The following is an 18,802-nucleotide window of genomic DNA, read 5'->3' on the forward strand; positions in this document are numbered from 1 at the left end:
GCAAATAAGCCCGGCTCAGAATAATGTCTATTTCTTGAGCTCTGATACAAGAAACTCAACACCCAGTTGGATTCAGATAAGCTGGATTTTTCTATGGGTCACGTTCAAGTGAGACTAAGGTCTTTCTAGTGCCTAAGGAGGTCTCAGGCATGGGGCTCTCCCCATAGGACTCCTTCAGACCCCATTAAGAGGCATTGTACGGGCCTGAAAATACTTCTATACTAGCCAATTGACTATGAGCAAGTGCTGTAGGTACTGGGGAGATTCTGTCTTATTTACTCTGCCTACTATGTGTCATGTACTTGATGCTCTTAAATGTTACTTAATCATCCCTAAAATTTATATTCCTTATCCCGGTGTATTTATTAGAAAGTGGGGCTCCATTTTGGCTTTGATTTCCAATGCTTCTCCAGGCAGGCATGCCTTCTTTTCTCAGAGGGTCAATTTAGCTGGCTTTTTAGCTGGTCCCAAGAATCCTATAAAAGGTAAATAATAACCCCATATATTATATAAACAAGCAGTATAGAGGATGAAGAGCAGGCCAAGGAGCCAGGAAGACCTGGGTTCAACTCCTGCCTCAGACACATACTAACTGTTGCAGAACAGGTGCTCATCTATATTGGTGGAAGGAGTTTCCTCACCAGGAACTCCCTACACCAATGAAATTATAGGTCCAGGCCCTCCCCTACCCCTACCTCCAAAATTTTTATGGCAGTTAATAGTTTTCAAAGAACTTTCCCATACTCGTGGCAAGTGCCTCCATTTGCCCAGAGTGAGGTTAGGTCCAAGCAGCTGTTTTCAGCAGCTCATGATTGACACGACCCTCCCCTTGAGATTCTCTGTAACCCACAGAACTTAACCTTGGAACCTTCCCTTCCTTCATCCAAATGCATTCTTTTCCTCTAGCATTAACCAAACTGCTTTCCCAGGGCTTCACCTGTTAAACATAAATGGTTAAGAATGTCTTGTGCTTTCTTCCCTACCCTACCCTAAATTATTTCTTCCAAATTAGAATTATTTTTTTTTCTACATTGGCATTCATTAAAAATCACAGGCAAGCAGAAACCAGCATAGCCATGCTCCATGCTCCATAGACTTCTGGAATGCCAAACACAAGAGTCAGTGCCCAAAATGGGATGTTTTTTTTGACTTGTCAGTCCTCAGCAAGAAATCTTCCCATGCCTCTCTACTGAAGTAAGAGAAACCAGAGTTAACAGAAATGTACTTTTCTGTGGCACTTTAAAGTTTGCAAAGCCTTACTCACAACGGCCCCCAGGGAGACAGGTGATTCCAGGGTTATTTTCATTTCACACCTGAGGAAACTCAGAGAAGGAGTGAGCTGCCCATGGTCGGTGCTAGCAAATGTCAAAGCCAGTTCCTATAGATTGTGAGATGATGTCATGTGGATAAAGTAGCTCTAACACATCATTTTACCAAGTGATTGTTACTGCTGCTGCCTGAAGATCCCACATTTTCAGCCGATAGTGAAAGGCACTCTTTTCAAACCTGACTTTCTCTGTTAACTGCTTTCCTTTTTTTTCCTCTTTTCTTTTGGCTTCAGGTTACTTGAGTTCAGAAAGAGTTCTAATTCTGTCCAGAATCCACAGCTGAGAAGCCTCGCTAGTCCAAAGCCCAGATCGACTCTAATGATTTGCAAGCTCTTGCTGAAACTTGGTTTTGCATATGGTAACCATTTGTTTCTTCCTTTGTGGAATTGATTAAACCCACAAGAATGATGAAACATGAAATCAAATAGTTTGGGAATAGTGTAGGCAGTATAAAAAAGAGTTGAAATTAATTCAGTGTGAAAAATGTAAAAAAAAATTATAAAGAATCAGAACCATAGAACCTCGGAATTGGGAAAGATCTCCGAGGTTGTTGAGTCTAGCTTGTGCCTGAGCAGGTTTGCCCTTTATTATGTTATAGGTCACCAGTGGTCATTTGGCTTCTCTGTGAAGGCCTCTACTGAGGGACAGTGTCATAACTAATATTTTTCATATGTGGAGGAAGCTTCATAAAAGAGAATCAGGACAAATAGCACAGAAAAGTACCCTCAGATGATTTTTATGTGTGTTTTTGACAAATTCAGTTGCATGGGGTTTAAGAAAACATCCTTAAAGGGAGAAGGGAGAGAGAGAGAGAGAGAGAGAGAGAGAGAGAGAGAGAGAGAGAGAGTGTGTGTGTGTGTGTGTGTGTGTGTGTGTGTGTGTGTGTGTATGTCTGTATGCAGGAGCCAGGAGCAGGGTCCAAAAAGAGAGAACCAAGGAGACACAGTGAGACTGATCTACTGACGAGTGAGGCAGAGCTCACCTTGGGTGAGACAATTGGAAGTATTTTGCCAGAGGTAATTCTTTATTCTTTAAAATAAGAAATTTGCAGTGAACAGGCATTTATTTTTTCTCTCTCTCACCTTATCCCCATCTGAAAAAAACAAAATAAAAACAAAATTCTCGTAACAAATATATGTTTAACTAATTATTCTTGTTACAAGGTACTATGTTCAATTTCTTGTACCCCGAAAGGGTAATGCATATGCTGCTAGCACCCTCTAAATTTCAGTGCCCTGGAGCAAAATCCTGGTTGGCTTACTTTTAAGGAACGCTTAGGTGTTGGGGAACTCATTACTTCCCAGAAGCATCCAATCCGCTTTGGGATGGGTCTCATTTGATGGGAAGTTTTCCTTAAATCAAATTGGAATCTATTTCTCTACAACTTCCACATCTTGTTCCTAGGCCCGCCCTTCAGGGCCAAGTAAAATGAATCTGCTCCCTCTCTTGTGCCAATCCCTTCCCTTTGCTTTTTTCTCATACCAAAAAGTGATTACAACGCAAAAGAAAACTTCTCCCTTCACTTTACCTGACATTTCCAATGAGTGCTGGCTTTTTCCTCCCACCCCTTCTACCCAGACATTAATGAAAGTCCATAAGTTCATAGATTTAGGGCTGAAAACAGCCTTAGAGACCATCAAGTCCAATTCTCTCCCCACATATTATGCAAGAGAGGAAACTGAGGCACAGAGAGGTTAGATGATTTTTCCCAGGGCCATTCAAATGGGTTAATGAGGAAAGATTTGAACCTAGATCCTTTCGACTTTAAGTTTGGGGAACCTGGAGGGAACCAGACCATCAACAGTAGCAGAGGGAAATGGGTCCAAGGATTGGATTAAATGATCCCTCTGGCAGGGTCTGTGTGTGTCTGGGGGAGCCGCTACTCCTATCAGGAGAGAGAAAAGGAAAAGGGGAATGAGGAGGCTGATGGGCTGTGTATAGCCTGGAGGCAGAATTGGAGGTGTGGAGGAGAGTTGGTTCTGCTCTGTGGTAGCTCCTGCTAGGGCCTTCAAGCATACCAGATGGGGTCACCAAGGCTAAAGATTTCATTGCCTGAGATTCCCCACTGAATTTGAGAGAGATCATGCTGTTTTACAACGTGTTTGGAAGTGATCATTTATCTAGGGTTTAATAAGTTCAAAATAACAAAATAATATTTTTTTTGAAAGATGATGTTAGTAAGCAGGACAACTGAATTTGAACTCCACTTTTCAGACTCCTCTACCTCTTTCCACTGCCTCATGTTGCCCTCCTTAATGTCCTTGCCAGCTCTACCATTTCAGGATTCTATTGACCGTATCATGATGTTTTCACCTTAGCATGATTTTAACTTATGAGAAGTTAGAATATGCTCATATTTCTCTGTAACTACATGGGAATCAGGAAGACTTGAATTCAAATCCTGGCTCAGATCCTTACTAATTGTGAGGCCCTAGGCAAGTGGCTTAACCTTTCTTGCTCTCAGTATCCTCATTTGTTAATGGGGATACTAATAATACCTGTAATATAGATAACATAACACCCGTAATACAGATAATAATACCTGTAATACAGACGGGTATGTTGGTGAATATTTAACAAGCAATTCTCTAGAAAAAAAAAGTATGCAGGACACACTTTTAAGTTTAAATCGGCATCCTTAACATTTTCTCCATCACTTTCTAAAGTCTAGAAAGTCAACAAAGCAAGAAACCAATCCCTGATTTGTAGTGTTTGCAGGTGTTGAAGGTGTAAATGCTCACACTGCAAATTTAACAATCCCCTCTCCTTCAAGCTGGCTCTAGCACACCCTTGCAGGGCTCTTTTGAGGATCAACCAGGCAATGATCAGATAGAAGTATTGCAAACCTTCAAATGCTATATAAATTTTAGTTGTAGTTTTTCTTATTCTTATAACCCTGCTGGTCCAACTCGGGAATATTTTCAGTTGGTTGGCTGGCCTTTCCAGCTTTTAGAATGTTAAGTTCTCTTTCACTGACGAGCTGGATTTTGCTCCCAATGAAAAAAAGGACAAGGACATTACAAAATCTGTGGTTTGGCATCAGTTCCTATTTCTCTTGCTGTTCCCCTAGTATTGTACCTTTTGCAGGGACACAGGTGGCTCTTTTCCTCATTTGCAGTAAAGGAGACACTAATCTTACTGGAAGACTAAAAAAAAGAGTAATATCCTCCACTGTTCTCCAGTGGTGTTTTTGTGGGTCCTATCCATCCATGTGCATTAATACTATTGCCAGGATACCACTGGGGCATAAAGAGGGCCAGAAATAGTGTTGTGGGTCAAAGGCTTTATTTCCATGAAGGTCTGTGTGTGCTTTCCATATGACTTCTTGAATGTCCAGACTCATTTCTTCAAGAACTGGCCATAGGGGCCCAATCTAACTTGCGTGCCTGAATGTGACAGACCAGACAGTCTCCTCCTTTGATGTTGTCAGTACTGCAGCTCGAGCCAGGAAGTCTTGTAAAGCTTCTGCACTTGAAATACTTGCAGAGAATCCCTACTTTGGAAGGAGAGCTACTGCCAAGTGCCTGCCTCTGCTTGCTCCTTTCCACCAGTTGCAAAATTGAGGAAGTGAGCGGCCTTTGGATTTCCAAGCAGCTGTCACCATTCTAATCCAGAATAGCAGAGTGACCGAACCCAGCTGAAATATTGACTGGAAGCATTTGCATTTCCAGTTATATCTCGCCAGGTTTTGGGGGGGATTGTACAGTATTACCAAATGCTCACTTTGGGGATATCATGGTGAGTTCCAGTCACAGCTGACTCAGATTTCAAAAAGATCAATGGAATGGCATCTAATCCTTTCCTTTCTCTTTCCTGATTTTTGCTGCTTTCAGAAAACTAGGCTCGCAACTACTATGTGAAAAGAAGCATTCATAGAATTTGTGTTCATTCATAGGTGAATCATTTAATTTTTATGAGCCTTAGTCTTCTCATTTGTAAAACGAGGAAAATAGCTATCATATTCGGCTAAAATTCTGTTCCAATGATTTGTCATGGCATGACCCTGAATTCTTGAGTTTGGCAGGCTACAAGCTCTGCCAGGTGTTACCATGATGATAACCGACTATGTCTGAAGCTTGAGGGGCAGCCTAGCAAAGGACAGAGAAGCTCCTCACTAGCAGGGTAGCCAGGAGGACACCTTCAGGCAAAATGTTTGCCCCTGTGCAAATCAATAAACCTCTCCAGACTTCAACTTATTATTAGGTAAATTGGCAATTATAAAATTTCAATTTGCCTACCTGAAAGGTCAATTGAGATAAATATATTATAAAATATATCATATCATATCATAAAATAAAATACATAAGCTTATTGCCTTTCAGTTAAAATATACCCTCTTCTCTTTGTCATTTAAAGTTAATTCACAATTGAGTTGTGGCCTCTCTCTCCAAGGTGATTACACATCCCTCTGTCTTAGACCCTCGAAGCTACAGTCACACAAGCTTGTTTATTGCTCCTCATATACGGTATTCTATCTCTTCCTTCCTTGCTTTTGAGCATACTGCTCCCATGCCTAGAATGCCTTTCTTCCTCACCTCTATATCTCTTTTTTAAAACTTAATTTAATTTATTTTTGGTTGTATTTTTACGTTCTGCACTGGCTCCTTCCCTCCATCCTCACCCTGCACTGGAGAAAGCCACCATTTGACACAAATTTATAAATATATGTAAACCCCTACTATGCATACTTCTCTTTGTCAATTCTTTCTCAGGAGGTGGATTTCATCTTCCTTCATAAGTTGATTTGAGTATTTATAATACCCAGAATAATTTGGTCATTCACAGTTGTTCTTTGAACAATATTGCTGGTACTGTATATAATGTTCTCTTAGGTCTGCTCATTTCACTTTTCATTATTTCATGCAAGTCTTTTCATGTTTTTCTAAAACCAACCAGCTCTTCATTTCTTACAGCACAGTAGTATTTCATCATAATTATATATCACAACTTGTTCAGCCATTCCCCAATTGATGAACATCCCTTCAATTTCCATTTCTTTGCCACCACAAAGAGAGCTGCTATAAATATTTTAGGGCATACAGGTTCTTTTCTTTTTTCCCCCGATCACCTTGGGAAACAGACCTGATAGCGGTTTTGCTGGGTCAAAGGGTATCCACATGGTTTTATAACTCTTTGGGCATAATTCCAGATTGCTTTCCAAAATGGTTGGATCAGTTCACAGTTCCACCAACAGTGTATGAGTGTCCCATTTTCATCTCTATCTCTTGAAACCCCTGCTTTCCTTTGAGGAAAGCTAAGGCTCAAGTACTATCTCTGTCAAGAGACCTTTCCTGATTCTATCTCCCCGGTTGTCGGTGCTTCTCCCATCGCTGTGCATTTATTTTAAATAAAGCCTATATTTGCTTATTTTTGAAATTTCTTTACTCCTTTATTAGGATGAAAACTCCTTGAGGGCAAAAATTTGTTTTACTTTTGAATTTGTGTCCCCAGTGACTAGCATAGTGGTTGGCACCATAGTTATGTGCAGAAAACATGAGCCTGGGGTACCAGTACTCTCTAGGGAGCATTCCCATGGACTTTTCCCCTTTCCCTCAGGCCAAGGGCCCATGAGAATGCTCTGGGTGAGGACACATTCAGTCCAACCTCTGTGTACACCTATTCCTAGCAAATAATAGACACTTAATAAAAGCTTGCTGATTGATTTATAGATGTAAGCTGCTATTATTGCTGTGGATGATGAAAGATTGGATGCTATTGGTCTGATTCATTTGTCATCTCTGAAAAGATACCTAGATTTATCCAATCCAGCTCAAGCAGCTCTGCTTAATGTTGTTGCCTGGGGCTTGGCTGCTGATATTAAAGAAGGACCGATAAGGGGGGAGGGTAGTGAGCAGAGAGGGTGGACAAAGGAGAGTGATTGCTTCCTCCGCTATCCTCCCATTCTGTCTAACAGTTGGTGCCTTTGTTGCTACCATGGACTATAGCTGCAGTCAGGGCTGGAGAGCTCTGTTTTTTGGTACGTGATTCTTGAAACAACCCATCAAGTTGGGATGCGTGAATGTGGCTGCATGTCTGCAATTCTGTCTTTATTTGGTAAACTAGACATGTAACTTGCCAGGGACTTTTCCCTTTAGTTTTTCAAAATGGGTCCTGGAAGGGAAATTTAATCCATATGGGTCTGATTCATTTACACTTAAATCATTAGAACATGCTTTAGGGTTATTTGATGTCCAACAAGACTTTTATCCTTTTTTATGAAGTTCCAAATGACTTGCCAAGGGAGAGCCTGATGCAGATTCCCAGATTCATGTTGATCTCCAGGGTTCCAAGCCTGGCACTGGAGGTGAGTTCACAGCTTGGCAGTGGTCTCTTACTCACCCTTGCCAGAGGGTCTCCAAGGAGCTGTGCAGTGGAAGGGTGGAATATGACAGGGCATGATTTACACATCTGGCTCAAATCTAGGCTCCCCCATCCTCCCCACTCCAAATCTCCCTGCCCCCGCTCCCCCCGTTTTAACTTGGCAGGAGGGTCAGGATGTACTTTACTTTCATCTACCTCTGGTTCACTGGAGTTATTGTGTAGAGCCAACGCCAGATCACTTCAAGTTCATTTGGTGAAAGTGAACACAAGAAAGAGAACCCTATTTAAGAAAAATGACTCCAGGCCAAAATATGAAAAGTCCTGTAAGCCCAAAGTTTTTGTTATTTCCAAGAGATGTGACACTTGTGACCTAGCACTGCTACAGCTCCATCTTCGTTGAATAATTCTTCAGACCAAGCAGCTGAGGATAAAACTGTGGCATTGGTGATACTGGCCTCCAGAAGCCCATCTCCCTTTCTTCCTTTGTTTTCTTTCCAGTGCCTTTTTCTTTCATCTCTTCAGTTTTTACTCTTCTTATCACAAAGGAAAGGGAGGATAAACTCATTTATGCCAAGGTGCTAGTGACTTAATAGGCAACTGTTTCAATAAATATCTCCACATGATAGCTAATCATGGAATTTTAGGCATAGGTTATAGGCCAGTGGAGATACAGACATTTTATATGTGTGTGTACATATGTATATACACATATACACATATACATATATACACACACACATACATATACACACATACATATATGTACACACAAATATATATGATGAAAAATATCTATATAGTTGTTTGTCCTTCATTTTCAAAGAGCACCAATGACATCATGAGGGTAATGTCTTGACTCCCAAGTGAACTGGATTTAAGTGAGTTGCACAAAGGCATCAGCCCCTCTCTTTTCCAGAGTCATTGGAGTCCAGTGGCAAGACAAAAGTCAGGACCACTGTCCATATCCTGGGGTGCAGTGGATGACCTTGGTGTCTTTGACGTCTGACCAAGCTTTAAGCGCCCCACAGCACCTGCTTCATCCCCCATCATGGCCGTTGGAACAGATTATTCTCATCTGCCCATTCCACTGGGGGAAATCTTCACATGCTTGGGGTAGATATCCCCCTAATTCACTGATGGGTTTAAGGCCTGTCGGTTGCCTTCAACCTGGTGTAGCCTGTTTGCTGAGATGGTTTTATTGGAGCGTGGATGCTGTGTGTGCTACTGTTTCTTGGAGCCTCAAGGGAGAGACGAGTGACAGGTGGACACCGAGGGTGGATGGGCAGCCCTGAAAAGGGCTCTGTAAGGCTCCCCTCCCCCACCTCGATATGGATATATATCCATATACATGTTAATCCCCTCTAGTAATATTAACTAGCATTTCTATACTCCTCAAGTTTTGCAAAGCGATTTATAAATATCTCATCTGGGATCCTCACAACAGCCCTGGGAAACTGGTGTATTATTGTCCCCACTTCCAGATGAGGAAACTGAGGCTGACAAAGGTTAAATGACTTACCTAGGGTCATATAGTTGGTAAGTGGCTGAGATAGGATTTGAACTCAGGTCTTCCTGCTTCCAGACTCAATGCTTTATCTCCTGTGCTATCTAACTGTCCAGTCATAGATTATAAGCTATTATTGAAGTGGGGCTGAGATAGAGAGTGGGCTCCAGTGATGAGTTTCTGGGGAATATTTTCAAGACTTTGCCCTAAAAAAGAAAATGAGGTAGAAGGGCTTGAAAGTGCACTTTTAAGTGTCCGTAATGGCCATGAAACTTTAGGTGTCATCTCAAGTGAAACCAAGGGTTTGGGCATTTTTGGTGCGCTGGACCTGGAAGCTTTGGGAGAATTTGAGAGGGAGTTCCTTCTTCCCCTCCTCCCTGCCAGAGAGCATTACATACCTTTTCCAAAGTTGTGTTAGGGGAGGAAATTCTGTAATTTTCCTGGGCACTGCCACCTCGTGTCTCATGGTCCTTGTTGTCAGGAAGTCTCACTTCATTTCCAGCTTGAATTTCTCAGCCTGAGGCCTAGACGTATTTCCTCTCAAATTAAAGTTTGATTCACTAAACTTATGTGCTATAAATAATTCCCAAAAAGTAGTTTGGGTTCCAGGGATCTGAAGTGGAATCCTGGTCTATTTTAGATTTAAAAAATTATTATGTGTGTGGGATAAAGGTGAAAAGGAGGAAGGAATTAAAAAAGACAGGGATCATAGGATTTAGAGCGGAAAGCAGGGGTGTGCTGGTAAATGTTTAACAACTGGTTCTCCAGAAATAAATGCATGTAAGACACACTTTTAAGTTTAATCCACATCATAACTTATTCTCCACCCCTTTCTTAAGTCTAGATAATCAACAACACAACAAAGCAAGCCTTGATTTGTAGCATTTGCCAGTTTCTGAGGTATAAATCCTCACACTGAAAATTTAGTAATCCATTCTCTGGCACATGCCACTGGCTGAAAGGCCCCTTAGAGATCAGCTAGCCTCTATTTCTCCATTTAACTTTGTATTCCATATAAGCCAAGAACATCAGGAATTCTAGGCTAGGAGCTTACAATATCAACAATGAAAGTGTGGTGTAATGAAATGATCATTAATATTGGCATCAGAGGACCTGAGTTCAATTCTTTATTTTTTTTTTGGAGGCAGTTGAGGTTAAGTGACTTGCCCAGGGTCACACAGCTTGTAAGTGTCTGGGCCTGGATTTAAACTTAGGTCCTCCTGACTCCAGGGCTAGTGTTCTATCTGCTGCCTCCTTGGGTTCAATTCTGACCTCTGACACTTCATTTGTGTCAGAGGAGGTTAAGTCTTGGCACTCTTCCCCCCCCCCCCACTACATGCTGTCTCCTCTTTTATAAAATGAAGGGACCGGCCTTGATGGCCTAGAAGATCCTCTCCTACTCTACATCTATGATCTCAAATCCCTGATTACTGTCTATAGCAATAAAGGAAAGAACCAAAATGTAGAATGTGTTAAATAAAAGGAAAATTTTAATATTTAAAAAATACATCTGTCCTTGCCATCTTTAGAACTAGAAGAAAGGAAACAAGCATTAATCAAGCACCTACTGTATGCCAGGTACTATGTGAATTGCTTGACAAACATTACCTTGTTTGGTTCTCAGAACAATGCTGGGAGGTAGGTGCTGGTATTATAGCCATTTTACTGTGAAGAACCTGAAGAAGATGTTAGGTGACTTATCCACAGACATACAACTAGTAAATATTAGAGTCCAAATTTGAACTCAGGTCTTCTTCTCTCCATGGCCAGAACTCTATATGCCCTACCTCCTCTATGAACCCTTCCACTTTATGTTTTAAATATGCTTCAGCAATTCCTTCCCACTTTGATCTGAGTTTGATTTTTACTTGTATACAGTCTCAGTTTGTGACTTTCAGGAACTCTCAATAATTGGATCCTTTTCTCTCCGTTAGTGTCTCAGCATCAGTTCTCTTTGTAATCAATTCATGCCATACGATATGCCGATTCCAAATGGATTGAACAAGCCTACTGTGTCATGAGTGCTTCTCATGTCTATACCCAAACTGTTGAGGACAGCAGGCCCCCTCTCTTTGAAAATGCTATGGCTGCCTCCTCCCACTAAATCCGTTAAAAACTAGGACTTTCCTACATTCTCCTTCTTTTGTGTTTTTTTGGCTTTGGACAATAGGATACTTGGTGGGCTGAACTCCAATGAATAAACAGAAAATGTTGCTCAAGAGAAAGAGGGATGGAGATATTTAGCAAAAATTAAGAAGCACATGAGTGGCAGCTTGGCATAGTGAATCTAGGGTGGGATTTGGCTCCAAGAAGACTTGGACTGAAATCCTGTTTCTGATACATTCTGGCTGTGTGACCATCAGTAAGTTACTTAACCTTTCATTGTCCCCAGGCAACTCTCTCTGAGACTAGAGATTGCCAGTCTGTATCAGTGGAGGGGGTTTCCACACTAGAAATTCCCTACACTGCTGAAATCACAGGGCTGAACCAAAATTTTCAAAAGGAAAAGCAGTAAATGGGAATCTGGGGATGTTTCTGGCTTAGTAAGAACACATAATTGCACGAAAAATGACATCTTTGAATTGATAATAAAATTCTTAGTAATAACCCTAATGATGAAAGACATTCCTTCAAATAGGATGGCATTCTATCACCTCTCCTGCTGTACGTGATTCCCATATATTAAAGAAAGAGGGAAGCAAGGAGAAAAGAGAGACACACACACACACAGAGACAGAGGCAGAAGCAGACAGACAGAAGGAGATACAAAGACATAGAGAAAGAAATAGAAACATAGAGACAGAGACAGACACAGAAGCAGAGAGAGAAGAAAAAAGGACAAGAAGAGAAGGAAGAGAATTATCTAGGTTTATATTAGAAGAAGGGGATGTTGAAGAGCTCAGAAGGCCAGTGTGTTTTTAAGTCCTTTTCCTCTAGTTCCCATCTACAAGTCTTGTATAATTATCTTCCTTCTTTAGAGCCTGCTTTTCTGGACTTCTTGAGGATTGTAAGCAACATTATAATTTACTAAATCGAGCTTTATACCATATCTGAGGCCTAGTAGATATAATCCTTCACTCATCTCCCCTTTCAAGGAACAAGTCAGTTTTGAAGCAAGAGGGTCCTGCCTTATTAACCATTGAACCTCAGCTAGTCCTATGGCTGAATGGAGCTTTTATCTCTTATCGCCCTTAGCTTCTCCCTCTCCCTCGCCTCTCTCTCCCTCTCCCCCTCCCTTCCTCCCTCTCTTTCTCTCTCTGCCTTAGTCTCTCTCTGTCTCTTCCTGTCTCTCTGTCTGTCTCTGTCTCTCCCTGTCTCTATCTCTTTTTCCCTCACTTCCTCCCCTGCTTCTTCTCCCTAATTCTCTCTTTCTTTAGTAGATAAGAATTGTGCATAGCAGGAGAGGTAATCTAATCCCATCCTATTTGAAAGGATATTGTATATTTAGGATTATTACTAAGAATTAAATTATCAATTCAGAGATGTCATTTTTTATGCATTTGTATGTTTTTACCAAGCTGGGAAACTATTGTGACAGAAGCTGATTGAGGAGACAATAATTATACAAACCTCCATTCCAAACATGCAGAAGATAAATTCATGCCAATTTTAATTAGATTCTTGCCAAAGCTGGCCTAGCAAGTAAGTTCCTAAGAGGATGGGTATTGGGAACATTAGCCAATCTCCATGTTCCTGCTTGAGGGTGGATTAGCTCAGAGGCTTTTAGAGCATCTAGCAGTGAGTAGGGTGACCAGAGTCACCTGGGGGAAGGGGAGTAGCAGCTGCCAGTTTCTACTCTCTACCCCCTGTCTGATCCCAGGTGAGTTGACATAGGACATCATAACTTTCCAAAGTCCTAAGCTGTAGAAGCCTTGCCTTTTCATTTCTTACTAGCTGCATTCCTCTGGGCTTCTTCATTGAGTCCTGTGCTTATTGCCCCTCCCCTTTTCAATTTCCTTTTCCTTTAGAATGTAAGCTCTTTGAGAATAGGGACTGTCTTTCTTTTTCCTAGTAGTTGTATTCCCAGAGAAGATGGCCAATGCCAACTCCACTTCATGTTGCTGAAAAAGTTGGTATGAGAGGAGCTGCAGTCTCTATCATGTCCCTATCCCCAGCTTGCTACACTAGAGACTTTGGGGAATATCTCCTTGGGTGAGATCTAGCACTCTCTCGCACTTGAATAGAGTTACCTTATTCCCAATGGGAGAGCTCCTTCATTCTGTATCATCTGGTACACATTCTCCTAGGCACTGCTTCTCTGATTTTTTGTGCTATTGAATTGGATAAATTGCGTTTCTTTGCTATTTGTCATATGTACGTTCTTTGTGGAACTGATATTTGGTGGGAAAAGAGTCAAGACTTGGATATAGTAATGTGGGGATCCTCCTGCTTCCCCCATTAACGGAACAGAACAGTGGAACAGTGGAACAGTGATCAGAAGTTAGCTTGGACCTGAAAATCACAGTCTCCAGACCGATAATATTTCAAGGAACAGATAGATATAATTCTAGCCTGCTTTTCTCTCTCTTAGAAGGAAGCAGAGTGGTCAGCTTCTGACCCCTCCTGCTTCTGTCCTGGCAGGAATTAGTCTCCTATAGAAAGGTTGGAGGAGAAGAGGCTAGATATGACTATTCTACCTCCGTTTGAGGCACACAATGACACCCCCATGCTACATGTGGGGGACAGCCTTTGTCACATCAGAAGAAAGCTTTTAAAAAAATCATAGTTGAAAGAAATGTTAAATTTCAGTTAGAGGTCAGTGAAAATGAGTATGATTTTTTTTTCTGATCTAAAATTCACAGAAACCCTGAAACTTATCTATAGGCCCTATGTGAAAAATTCCTGGACTAAATGATTCCTGATAGCCCTTCCTATTCAAAGTCTCTGATGCATCTGGTCTTTGTAACTAAATTTAAAGTCATCTAAATTAACTGTACAACCAGGACAGTGACACATTGTTTGGCGGTGTCTGCACAACAAGGGTGACAGTGTGAGGCCTCACTTTGCACCCCACTGTGCCAAAAGTGGAAATACAGAATGGCAATTTATGTCCATTTTGGGCTCGGATGCATTCTCTGTGAACTTTGGGAGGAAGCTGTATCACTGAGGGTTTTGTCCCTTCAGACTTCAGACTGAAATATGAAGCATTGCCCCTTTTGGGGCCTTGTTTTCAGTGATGTCTGTAAGGCCAGATGAGCTGAGGTTTGGGGTGACAGAGGTCTGTCACCCTGTCTATAGCCCCACAGAGACAGCACCCAGCTTATGCTGACTCACTGAACAAAGAGACCCTGGCTCTTTTCTCTCGTTGCCCTTTCTGATGGCTCCAGGCACTGGCTGAGTATCAAGGACACCAATGATTCTCTCAGATACAGAAGCGCTCTTCCATATGAGTCACCCCTGGAGACGGCCTCTGCATGGTTGGGAATATTGAAATCAGCGGGCTTTGAAAAGCCCACATGCAGCTGCAGATGCTACAGCTGTGATCAAAAACATTTAAGTTCCAAGTGGCTGGTTTTGAAGCCTTATGTTGGCCAAACTCCCAAACAAATGAAAAGATATTAATAATAATAGGTTTTTGTCTCTCAGAGGATAACTGGAGAAAGCTATAGATCATTTCATTAGCAAACTCAGTTTTCATCTTTTAATTTAAACTTCGTGTTTGTACAATTTGTAAAACAAAATAAAATTAAATGAAAAATCCCGCCCAAACCCTTTATACATAGAAGAACCTTCCTATAGGATTCCTGTTTCAAGATAACATAGTATTTTAATAACTTCAGATACCACCACTCTGCAACTCATCCTCTGATTCCTGGGCCCAGATGTAAGGTTGCTATAGCTTCTGCATCATCCTTAGAGGCCTAAAGCTTGGGGATCCCCATTTTAGCTATGAGTGCATTTAGACATTCCCATCCTTCACAATTGGGTAGACACAAGCTTATCACACACACAAAACCATCCCAAGCCTCCCGAAAGCCCTTTGTTGGTTTATTGGTAGGCCAGCAAACATCTCCTCAGGTATCTGTAGAACTAGTTACAAGTGTGACTTGCTCCCAACTTCATCCTTTTTCTCCAAATATGGGATTGTGGGATTTTGGAATCTTTGGACAAGGCATTCTTCTTTGCAGATGTGCTTCTGGCTCTCCTAATGTTATGTATTGGCTGGCTTAGAGCTGAGGGCTGCCAAAGTGGGTGTCATGTGCTCTGCTCCTTTCTTTTCTTAAAAGAAAAAAATCCTCAACTGGCCAGAATCTCTTCATCGCAATGAAATTTCTCTTGGATATTTCTTTATCTTTATTCTTCCATTTGTAGGTGAGAGATGCAGGTGGTTGAAAGATGTGTTTGGTGCCATGACCCTGATGTTACTGGTGGAAGGACATATCTGCTATTATTTACTTCATGTGCAAAGTTTTTTAAAATAAGTTTTTATTGAAGTCTTTTGCTTTTTCTGACATCACCATAGTTTCCCTCAGTATCTCTGCCCATTTCAAAAACTGTCACATATAACAAATATTATTTTTTAAAGACAAAACATGAGGAGAAAAAAATCAGTATAACTGATCAATATGTTGAAAAAGTCTAAACATGTGTGTAATGCATCACACTGGTGGACCTCCCACTTCTGCAAAGGAGTGCTGTAGGGGTGTCTTCTCATATAGATCTTCTTTCAAGTCATGCATGTTCCTTATAATTTTGCAACATTTACTTTTTTTGCTGTGATTTTTTTCTGTTTACGTTGTTTTAGTCATTGTATATATTACTTTCTTGGCTCTGCTTACTTGACTCTGCATAAGCTCATGTGGCTCTTTCCAGGCTTATCTGTATCATAATGTCTATTGTTTTTTACAGCATTGTAATATTTCATTATATTCGCGTACCACCATTTGTTTAGCTGTTCTCAACTGATGAGCATCTATGTCGTTTCTAAGTCTTTGCTATCACCAAAAGTACTTCTATAAATATTTTGATGTACACGGAGACTTTATTTTTATCGATGGCCTCCTTGGGTTATATACCTAGTGATGGAATCTCTGGGTGAAAGGATATAAATATTTGAGTTGCATTATTTGCAAATTCCAAATTAAGAAAAAGATAGAGGCAGACAGATACACACACACACACACACACACACACACACACACATACACACAAACACTGGCATTAGCTTCCAGAGGCCATAGCCATCAAGATATCTTGTTGTTGTTGGTTAGTTGTATCTGACTCTTCATGACCCCATTTGGGGTTTTCTTGGCAGAGATACTGGAGTGGTTTTGCCATTTCCTTCTCCAGATCATTTTACAGATGAGGAAACCGAGGCAAACAGGGTTAGGTGACTTGCCCAGGGTCACACAGCTAATAAGTGTCTCAGACCATATTTGAACATGGGTCTTCCTCATTCCAGGCCTGGTGCTCTACACTGTTTCACCTAGCTTCCTGTCAAGCGATAGGAGAGCCCAGTAGAAGTGCAGGGAGGGAGGAAATCCTTGGACACCAACTACAGAAATATTGTTTTTGATCATGGAGCCAGAGCAGTAGATGTGGTCACCTCAAAGAGGTGCTAGCTCTCTTCCCTCATGGCAGCCTGAAAGGCTGAACAGGACCTGTAAGAGAGTTCTGGGGAAGGAGTAATTGAAGGGAAGGAGAGGAAGAAGGGCGATAGGTGCAGGCCACTTGGGTTTCATTAATTCTTCTTCCCTACTGACTTAACTTCCAAAAGGAGACTGAAAAGGGACCAGGGCTTGTATTCTCATTTTCCATAGCCCGTGTATATTCAGCCTCATCACATTCTTGCCCTGGTCAGACACCGAGTGAGCTGAATTTCTTGCTCCAGAACTGAGAATGAAAAACCATGTATTAAGCACTTATTATGTCAGATAGTCAATCAAACAACAGCATTTATTAACCTCTTAGTATCTGACCCTACACTAAGTGCTGCTGATAGAAACAAACACAAAAGAGGCAGTCCATTTCCCCAAGGAGCCATCAGTCTAATAGAAGAGGAGTGGTAGCCAGGGAAAGATGAAATCATAGACATGGTGAGGAGGGCAATTGAATGAGGCTCTCCTTCCAGAAGCAATATATTTTGTGTTTGTTTCCTGTTCTCAGAATGAGCAATAGAAAGTTGGGATGGAAGTAGGGGCTGGGTATGCAGGAAGGTGGCATCATTGGGTGGCTGGGGCCAGCTGGATGTAGTAACTCTCAACAGTCAGTCCAAATAATTTATTCAGCTTCTACTTCTGTGCTAATCATTATGCTTCAATGCATACCAAGCTTCATCCCCTTAAAATAGCCATTTCTCCCAGGTTTAATAGTTTTTTCCTTCAGTTTCAAGTCATTTCCTCCTTAGTAGGACCTAATTCATATACTTTTTCTCATTTAAAGGAGAAAGTATCCCTGCACCTGGATTCTACCATTGAGGAGTTTTCTTCTAAAATCTGGTAAGAGAACTCCATCAGTGAGCCAGCAGCTTTTACTCCCTCGTTGAGATTCTTGGTTAATTCTTAAGTCTCTGTTAGGATGACATTTGCTGAGAAGAAAATTTAAGGGCAGAGGGAATCCGCCCCAATGTGCTGAGTAGGATTTAATGGGATGCAAACTTGCCAAGGCAATATCTGCATCCAGGAACCAAGGAGCCAATTATCCTGGCTTTCCCATAGATATCTATCCTGGCCTTTTGTCAAAAGACATCCTGGGACAAGGGAGTAATGTCTACAGAGGAATAAATAAAGGAAAAAAATGTGTTCATGAGATTTTTACAGAGAAATGTTGAATTTTTGATACTGCCTTGGAGGTTTCACACAATGGAGGATATGAGAAGAAATATTCCATTCATAGTAGCTTTATATTTCAGTAACAGCTACAACTCCCCACTACCCTTTTAAACAAAACTGTATTACATGGCAAAACATAGCTTCTTGTGGCTTTAGAAAACTACAAGCTAAATTTAAATAATTTTTATTGTTGTTGTTAACTCCATTGAAAAGCCTTTTTGGGTTTTAATATTTAAACAGTGAAATGAGTTGCTCACTTATAAGAACCAAATTTGGCCCAAAAGAAGAGATATGAGGAGGCACCTCCTTCCCACCCACCCTTCTTTTTTCTTTTTCTTTTTTTTTTTTGCAGAGGTAAAGGACTATGAGTACAAAATACTATATAAAATGTTAGATTTTTTTTTGATACATTGTCATAAGAGGCGAAGGGAAGGAGAAGGGACATATTGAGAAAATGGAGGAGGTATTAAAAAAAATAAGATACTTCCTTAAAAAGTTGTGTGCCAGGCTTAACTCTACAAGGATAAACTTTGGCCCTATTATATATACATATATATATATATATATACATATATATATATATACACACACTATATATATATATGCACTCTACTGTATCTATATGCTATATTATACTATTCTATGATATACATATACTCTATATATCTATTTACTATACTATATTATGCTATGTACACACACATATATATATATATATATATATATACAAACATACTCTACTGCATATATTTACTCTACTATACCATAGCACCCTACACCACACCATGCCACATATGCTATGTCTTGCCATGCCATACCATTTCAGACCATATAACATTGTTTTTTAAAAGTTCTGGTTTAAAATATGCAGAAAAGAG

Source organism: Trichosurus vulpecula, chromosome 1, assembly GCF_011100635.1.
Source record: "Trichosurus vulpecula isolate mTriVul1 chromosome 1, mTriVul1.pri, whole genome shotgun sequence".
NCBI classification, from domain to species: domain Eukaryota; kingdom Metazoa; phylum Chordata; class Mammalia; order Diprotodontia; family Phalangeridae; genus Trichosurus; species Trichosurus vulpecula.